Source organism: Panicum virgatum, chromosome 4K (genome assembly GCF_016808335.1).
Source record: "Panicum virgatum strain AP13 chromosome 4K, P.virgatum_v5, whole genome shotgun sequence".
In the NCBI taxonomy this organism is placed as follows: domain Eukaryota; kingdom Viridiplantae; phylum Streptophyta; class Magnoliopsida; order Poales; family Poaceae; genus Panicum; species Panicum virgatum.
Genome location: NC_053139.1, coordinates 7,209,518 through 7,218,647, shown reverse-complemented (window position 1 = coordinate 7,218,647; position 9,130 = coordinate 7,209,518). Strand labels below are relative to the sequence as shown.

Below are 9,130 nucleotides of genomic sequence, written 5' to 3'. Positions count from 1 at the left end.
AGACCGCACGAGTCCAGCGGGATGCCCTCCTCGCAAGCTTTATTCTAGCATCCCCTCCACCGAAGACCCCGCGGGGGGTCGAGTTGGCGGACAGCACCCTCCACACCGTCTCCCCGAGAGCAACCTTGTCGCCAGGGGGGACGATGCGAAGAACAGCCACCAAACCTGGCTCCAGCGCCATGGTCAGGCGTCTCCATCTCCCTTCAGGCTAGGGGACATCACAGAAGCAGGATCCCATGGGCCCAGTGCTCTTCTGCTGATCCCACGGAAGCCGAGGGATGGTGCGCACGCCCTCTCCGGCTTTCCCCCACCGCTCGCAAGCATTCTTCTAGCACCGAAGCCTAAAAAAGCCAGGCCGCCCCATCAGGGGGCCGGACGTGAAAGGCAAAGAAAAACATTACGGGACTTAGGCGATGCTAGAAATAAGAGCAGAGAAGTTGGAGAGGAAAGGGAGTTCCACGACACTTATTTATAGCTGCGGTGGGCACCAAGCTTCATGCCTGTCGAAGGGCGAAGGCTTGGGCCGCCCGTGATGGCGCGGCACTCCACGAACAAGAGATACCCTCAGTTATCGTGCTGAGATATGATGCGACAAAGCAAAGTAGAGCCCTTGGACGCTGAGCGGCGCAGCATCGGCGCTGGCCGACTGCCCTCGAACGGCGCGCCGCAAGGCGATCATGGGGTGCAGGGCCGAGACCCTGAGCGCGGGACAGCATGGCAAACGCACCGGCTGCAGAGCAGCAGGCGCCATCGTGGCCCTGGCCCGCTCGGCGCGCTGACGCGCCTTGTCCCCGAAACAAAACAAGAAGGGGCGCGCGCGTCGAAGTACTTTCTCCGCAGGCGCACTACCCCGACCGACGAGTTGTCACATCCGCTGGGCCGGCACCCAGGTGCGCCTGGCGGAAGCACAGCACCGATCGATCACGTCAAGGGGTAAAATCGTCGAAATACCCTTTGGTCGAATCCCTTGACTCGACCAAAGCCTTGGGGGCTATTATTGGGTACCACGATTAGGGACACCCTAATCGGGGTACTAAGATCACCCTAAAAAAACGCAAACACATGTTAGGCGACTGAGCCCACGAAGGCCCAAGGCCTCTTTCCAATCTGGAAGAAAGGAAAGAACTCAAAAAAGCCCAGCATGCGACCCATCTGCGACCCCCTCGGACCCGCGGGGCGATCTCCGCCTCGCTTGAGGGCTCCCATCGGGACCCTCGACTGCGCCCCACATCTCCGCCTCGCTCGAGGGTAGCGAATCTACCCTCGAGCGGGCAAAACATCTCCGCCTCGCTGGAGGGTAGCGAACCTACCCTCGAGCGGGCAAAACATCTCCGCCTCGCTCGAGGGTAGCGAACCTACCCTCGAGCAGGGCGAATCATCTCCGCCTCGCTCGAGGCCACCCATCGACAAAGAAGACAAACGTCCCTGCCGCTCACCCGCCCGTCGTACGGAGTCATTGAATGCCAACCACTCCTCCACAGCGCCCAGGACAGACGGCATCAGGCCGCCATTCCCCACAGTGGCTGTGACCGGAGTCCAGTCCGCCAACTCCGGCCACTGCTCCGCCATCCCAGACGCTGTGGCGGCACTGTGGGAACCTGCGACGCGGGACGAGACGTGCTCGGCACAGTTTCCGTTACTATCCTGCCAACTCCGGCTGACCGAACTCCACCTCACCACACGTATGGCCCCGGACCCGCTCCCTGCCCGGGAAGGGGTCCGGCGTCGCCACGTGCCCCTCAAGGAGGAACGCTCAGCACTCGCAGCCGGAGTCCCAGACCTCCCCCTCGAGGAGTCCGGGATCTCCGTGTGTCTCCTGGACCTCCTAGTGCGCACGCCAGCACTCCGTTCAGGGGGGTCCGAGACCGCCACACGCCTCATCGCCGCTGGTGCACATATATACGCAAGGCCCTGACCTGCAAGGCCCACAGAGCGCCACCACGCCACATCTGGAGGACTGTACACCCCACAACGACGACCACGCCGCCTGCCGGGGCTGGCAGGACGCCGGCACGATCTCTGCAAGACCAAGGACGATATCCAGGACGACTGCCACGCCCGACGCCATGCCCCACAGTGTACTTCCTACAGTATTCGACCACTGCACCCCCGCGATTCGGGGGAAAATGACGACTTCCACGATCTCCTGCTCATGTACACCGCCCCTCCTTGTGACTATAAAAGGAGGAGACGGGCTTCCTTTAAGCGGGATCATCACCTTGGGCGTCGCGATCATAGCACACTCGGCACCACCGAGCACTCGATATTGGCACTCACCTCAATCGACTCCTCCTCTAGCAGAGACCTGGGAGCTTTCCTCCCTCTCTCGCCACGCCTATATCCCCTTACTACAGGCACCACCGGTGCAAGATAATACAGTGCCCTCGCACACCCCCTTGCTGGACGTACGGCCCCGTGGCCGGAACCAGAATAAACCCGTGCGTTACTGTGTTGCCTCTTGCATCAACATCTGGGATGAGGAAACACGCAGTATTTACTAGTTGGGATCCGGACCGCCGGGTTAGGACACCGACACACGGCTTCAAAAAAAACACATATAGTCCTCACACGCGGAAGGGAAGATTTGCCGAATTAATTTAAATACTTACACAACAAAAACAAGTTATGGCATGCATAGGCAACCACAAACGTAATAGAAGAAAACACAAAAGTACAATAATTTTATGGTACCTTTGCGTGCCACTAAGATAAGAAAATGGAATAATTGATGGTACAGGTGAGGTATGTATGTTGATGGACACTTCAGACTTTCAGCTCTGCAAACAAAATGAACAATCCAGAGAATTCATATGAGCATTCAGTTTTGTATTCCTTTAAGTGGTGAAGAAAATATGAATATTAAGTCTGCAGTCACCAAGCACCAACATTATGTTTTTAACTGAAGTCAAGGTTTTAAAAAATGTTATTAAACTACGTTTAATCGCGATTAAACGCTAAACGTCACCCTAACATTTCGTTTAAGGGGTATTCGTTCATTTAGACGCTGTGCGCGCCTAGGCGTTCGTCTAAACGCGCTGCAGCGTTTAAACGGCGCTGAATCGGGAAAAAACGCGGGAAAGCGCTGAAAAATCGCGCGGCTCGCGCTGAATCTGGGAAGCGCGCGGCGCTGGGGCGGGACAGCGGGAAGAGGGAAATAATGGCGCTGTCCCGAGCGGGAATATCTGCGCGGGAACGAGGCACGGGCGGGCACCGAGAAGCGCGGGAAACGGCTGGCCCGAGCGGCAGTCCGCGGCAAAATCGACGGCAAGAAACATCGCCAATCCAGTCCGCCTCCCATCCCCTGCTCGTCGCTCTCGCTCTCGCTCCTGCGCCGCCCGCCTCCCGCCTCTCCGCCTCCGCCTCCCGCACTGTAGCCCGTCGGCAAGAAAGGCGGCGCAGGACCAGGAGTCGACAAAGCAGGACCGGGCGCGTCCCTATGCGTCGCATCCCCCTGCGGCTCCTCTACACCATCTCGCACCTGCCCGGCGGACACAAGTCGCTGCGCAGCACGGGCATCTCGTACCCGCCCGGCGACCGCATCCGCTTGCCGCGCGGCACCTCCGTCCGACGCCTGCTGCGGTGCTGCCTGCTCCATCTGCTTCCTCCGACCAGCTTCCTCTGAGCCAGCTGCGACTGTGAGCCGAACTGCCGAAGACTGAAGCTCACCTGTCTAGGTATGCACGCATGTCACATCCTCTCTCCAACTCTCCCGTCGCATCCTCTCTCCAACTCTCCCCTCTTCCTCTGTTTCTTAAAGAGTAACCAGGCCCTTGTCTTTAGCCTTTATGCTTGTTTATTTGCATAGAAAACAGAGGGCGCACATGGTTCTGGTCAAGTAGTTTGATTTGAATATTATGTGAATATTTTTATATGCTAATTACTCTACTATCTATGCTAATTGCTCTGCTTTCTATGCTACTTGCTGTGTGGCTCTGCTTTATATGCTGCTTGCTCTGTTGCTAAGAATTTGCATGCTAAGAATTGCCAGTGTTAAGTCATTGTTTGCTGTTTAATTTAAGTGGCATTAATATATACTTATATAGTTTGATTTCTGCATGTCAATCACTCAATTGATGGATTGGATTGGGGAGTTAGGGTTAAGATCACATGTTTACTGCCTGTCTGCCTCAGTAGGTACTGCCTGTCTGCCTCAGTAGGTCAATAGCTCCTTAGTCCTCATCATGCTGCATTGATCTGTTGGTCCTTATTATGCCTTGTATGTTGTTCTTGTGTTGGGATTAGGATGTCGACGTCCGAAGCTGCTGCTGCTGGTGGTTCTACGGCAGCCACTCTAGAAGCCGCCGAGCCTGACAACCACCTAAAGAGGAAATCATCTGATATAGGCTAGGAGTGGGGGCGTCTTTGTGATCCAAATGACAAGAACAAAGTCAAGTGTCTTTTTTGTGGTCAAGAGGCAGCAGGAATTAATTGCCTTAAGCAGCATCTTGCTCATAAAGGCTCATCTATTGTGAAGTGCAAAAAAGTTCCTGATGAAGTTAAGCAAAAGTGCTTTAAGAATCTTGATGAAATAGCAAAGAAGAAGAAAGGTAAGCAGGAACATGAGAAAGAGGTTAGGGAAAACGTGCAAATTGCAATAGGTGAAGATGAAGTGATAGAAGTTGAGTCACTTGCTGGAAGCTCAAGTACACCTCGCAAACTAGGACCCATGGACAAATTTGCACGTCCAATTGATCCCAAGTTAACCCCTGTTGAAGCTAAGAGGCAACAAAACATAAATGAAGCACTTTGGAGAGAGAGAACACACCAAGTGCAGCAATATGTTGCTAAATGGGTGTATACACATGGTATGTTCTGCACTAATTTACCAATCCTTATTGCTGCAGCCTGCAGCCTTCATACTTATTCAATTCCCTACATTTTAAGTTGCTGGAATTTTAAGCAAAAGTGCCTTTTATTTTGCAGTTGTTGCATTCAATGCAATTGACAATGATGAGTTCAAAGAAATGGTTGAGGCTATTGGTCAATTTGGTCCTGGTTTCCAACCTCCTCCTACTCATGATCTTCGTGGTAAATTGTTGGAAGAGGAGCTCGCAAGAACCAAAAGCTTGCTACAAGACCGTGAAGATGAAAAGATAAAGCATGGCAGCTCCATCATGACTGATGCTTGGACAGATATGAAGAGAAGAAGTATTATGAACCTGTGCACAAATACTAGTGAGGGCACAACTTTTATCAAGTCAAAGGAGATGTCAGATGTGTCACACACTAGTGAAGTTATATATGAGCTAGTTGATAAGGCAATTGAGGATACAGGTGCTGAACATGTGGTGCAAATTGTGACAGATAATGCTTCTAACAACATAGGAGCTAAGGCATTGCTGCACCTCAAGAGGCCAAACATATTTTGGACTTCTTGTGCATCTCATACCATCAATCTTATGATGCAAGGTATTGGTAACCTTGCAAAATTCAAGAAGACAATTGATCTAGCAAAATCATTCACTATCTTTGTCTATGGTCACCACCGAACTTTGGCATGTTTGAGGTCCTTCACCTTGAAGAGAGAAATCATAAGGCCAGGGGTAACTAGATTTGCTACAACCTTTCTTACAATGCAAAGTATGATGGAAAAGAAAGATTGTCTAAGGAAGATGGTGGTTGACTCCAAGTGGTATGACTTACCTGAAGTGAAGACTAAAAGGGGCAAGGATGCTATAGCCACGGTGTTGAACATGCAATTTTGGAGAAATGTGGCCCTTTGTTTGAAGGTCTTTGAGCCCTTGGTGAAAGTTCTACGTTTGGCTGATGGGGATGTGAAGCCATCTATGGGCTATGTGTATGGAGAACTTCTCAAGGCAAAGAAGGAGATCAAGGAGGCATTTGGAAATGTGGAAAAGAACTACAAAGATGTGATGGATATTGTTGACAAGAAGATGAAAAATAGGCTTGATTCTCCATTGCATGTGGCTGCATATATGCTGAATCCATACTATAGTTACCAAAATTCAGCAATCTTCTCTGATCCAATTGTAGTGGAAAAATTCATACAATGTGCAGAGACCTTTTATGCTGGTGATGATGACAAGGCATTTAGGGCTGTTAATGTGGACTTTGAAGTATTCTCAAAGAGACAAGGATACTTCTCAAAGAAGATGGCAAGGAGCTGCGAATGCTTTGAGTTCAGTCCGGGTAAACTATTGCATCAATTTTGTCCATATTTCTTATGCAAATAATTCTGTCCAGAATTTTCTGCAATCAATTTTGCACATGTTTGAGTCATTTCACTTCATTTTTAGCATCTTGGTGGAGGCTTTATGGAGGTGGAGCACCAGATTTGCAAAATATGGCTATAAAAATCCTCTCACTGACCTCTAGCTCATCTGGATGTGAAAGGAATTGGAGCGTCTTTGAACAGGTCAGTTTGTAGTATCTATCAATTGCTCTCTATTCCCAATTTAATGTATATATGCTGATATTGGAATTCTAATTTATAATATACTTGTACAGCATCATACAAAGAGAATGAATAGGCTGACAACAGAGCGCCTCAACTCTCTAGTATTCATCCAATTCAATAACAGATTGCTGTCCAAGAAGGAGAAGATTAAAAGAAAAAGTAACTATGAAGTGCTCATAAGTAGTGAAGCTTCTGAAGCGCAAGGATTTTTCTTTGAGGGAGGGGATGCTCATGCATTGGTTGTCTTTAGGGATGAGGAAGATGAGTTAGAAGAAATGCCAGAGACAGGGATACTATGGAGTGTCATTGGAGAAGCAATGGGAACTAGTAAACAGCTTCAACCTCGAAGGAGTGCAAGAGTGGCTAGAGAGGTGGATGAAGAGGAGTGGGAATCTGATCCTGAAGATCCTGATTATCAAGATGATGACATTCCCTATGAGGATGATGACAATGAAGTAGCAATTCTGAATTGCACTACATTTGCGTAGTGAAGTGAGGAGATTGCATGATGGCAGGCTGGCAGCATGCTGCCAAGTTATCTAAATATTAATATCTATTTGTCTACTTATCTTCAATTTGTGTGTGGACCATAAGACCATTATTGTGTGTTGTACTGCTATTTATTTGTGACTTTGTGGACCATTAAGGCATGTCAGCATGTGAACTATGAATCTGTGATTGTTGTGTCTTGTCATGTACTCGTGTGTATATTTTCTTGTGATATTTTGCCTTGTGCTGCTGGCCTGTTGCCCTCATAGATGAGTTTCTTTTACCTATTTGATTTTTCTGTTTTCATATTATTAACTTGTCTCTCTTTGATTGTTAGTTGCTGTTGAATGCAAGAAACCAAGCAGAAAAGGAAATGATGTAAAAAACAAGTATGCAGCAAGAGGTATGGTCACTATTATCACTTCTAGTTGTGTTATTACTCCTGATTTTGCCCAAAAACTAAAAAAACCAAAAAAACGTTTAATCACGTTTAATCTACGTTTAAACTTCCAAAACTCTAAACCATAGGCTAGCGCACGCACAACACACAGCGTTTTTTAAAACCTTGACTGAAGTCCAGTTCTAGCACACATAACTGAAGTCTCCAATCTGAGATCACCACACACAATGGGTACTTTTTTGTAAACTACAGTCCAATATGAAAAGCGCATGCTCACCTGAAAAGAGATTCTTTGCTACCTGATCAAAATTCATTGTATAATCCTTTCTTTTACTATCATTTCCAGATAGAATTCTTGAAGCAAGGCGGGAGTAAAGAATGAATAACAATCTGGTTTCAAATGTTTTGATTACTCTCTCCGGTCAATATTTATTGATGTTCTTGCTGCTACTTTTGATTGTCTGGTCAAGCTTTGGTGACCTGCAGTATTTCATAGCAAGTTTTAGCAAGGATAATTGGACACCTATTTGACTATGCAGCAGAATTAGTATTTCACAACAAGATTCAACATGGATACCTATTTAACTATGCAGCAGAATTTGTATCCATGGCTACCCATTTTAATATGTTGACATTCTCTCAAACAGTACTTATTCATTAGTGCCCAAACAGTCTGATATGTGCATGTGTTGCTATTTGACTACGTAACAGATCAAATTTTCTACCATTAATCAAGGGGACGCGATTCTTATCTATTGCACGATCTGCCATGCCAAAATTTAATTAGAAGATCACAGTTACAAGGAGTAAATTATTCCCAAATCGACAAGCATATGTAAAACAGTAACACACCTTAAATGAAAATTGAGACACGGGGTTGAGCTTATCCGTCAGCAGGGCTGATGACAAAGTCCAGGATTAGCATGTTCTCCAGCAGGGGGCTGACAGTTAGTGTTGCGACAGATGATGAGATCTTTGCGGTTTGCGCTGCACGCCTGCGCTATGCTAGTCCGCTACCTGCCGGGGTGGCCCGTGACCATGCCTCGGCGACGGCATCCCCTGCACGCAACTAAGGGAGTGGCGGACTCATGGATTGGCTGGCCGACTTTTTATTCTCCTCTCGCACTTTCGGTGCCTTGGCGTCCCTCCTGATGCAACGAGTGAGGATCGGAGGGTGCGGAGGGTAGACGAGTAGTGTGGCCGCGGGGCGTTCCACGAGCCTCAGTGTGCCCTCGAGATGTCGCCGATTGAGGAGTGGTGCTGCGCAACAGCGCAGGCGAGAGGCGCGGTGGCGGCTTCCGTTTGTGCGGCGATGCCGGCGCGACTGCAGCGGCGCGGCCGGGAGCAGGCGCGGGGGCGGATCGAGGTGAATGTATGGCCGTGCGGCGGGATGGCCCGGCGGGGCGACAGTGGAGTCGCGATGGCATCAGAGAGGGCACGACGGCAGGGCTGGCGAGCGGACGGGCGTGGATCGGCCAGGCGGGCAGGGAACCGGCGGGGGAGGCGATGATCGCACGGGGGTGGGAGGATCGGACGGGTGAGATTCCTAGTTGGCAGAGCCACCATGGGAGAGAGGGCTAAGGTCGCACCAAATTTTTTTTCTCCCAATCATTCTTTTTAGAGATAGAGACAGAGACAGAGACAGAGAATAGAGATAGAAATAGAGAGTAGAGTGTTGGAGTAATGGGCTTGGCCCATTTATTCTAAAGCATTAAAAGAATTTAAAGCCCACTATTAATGCTAGGGAATCAATGTTTAATTCTGTACCGGGAATTGAGGAGGATCTCAACCGACTTAAAAGGTGGACTTCTTGTACACCACTT

At 49.2% G+C, this 9,130-nt stretch overlaps 1 long non-coding RNA gene across 1 annotated transcript; it reads right to left on the bottom strand.

Moving 5' to 3' along the window:
* Positions 1 to 2,573: 2,573 nt before the first annotated feature.
* LOC120702893 lies at positions 2,574 to 7,727 on the bottom strand. Its single transcript, XR_005686574.1, has 2 exons — positions 7,585 to 7,727; positions 2,574 to 2,777 (listed from the first exon to the last, which is right to left on the bottom strand). It is a non-coding gene; the product is annotated as an uncharacterized LOC120702893 (long non-coding RNA).
* Between the last annotated feature and the right edge of the window lie 1,403 nt (positions 7,728 to 9,130).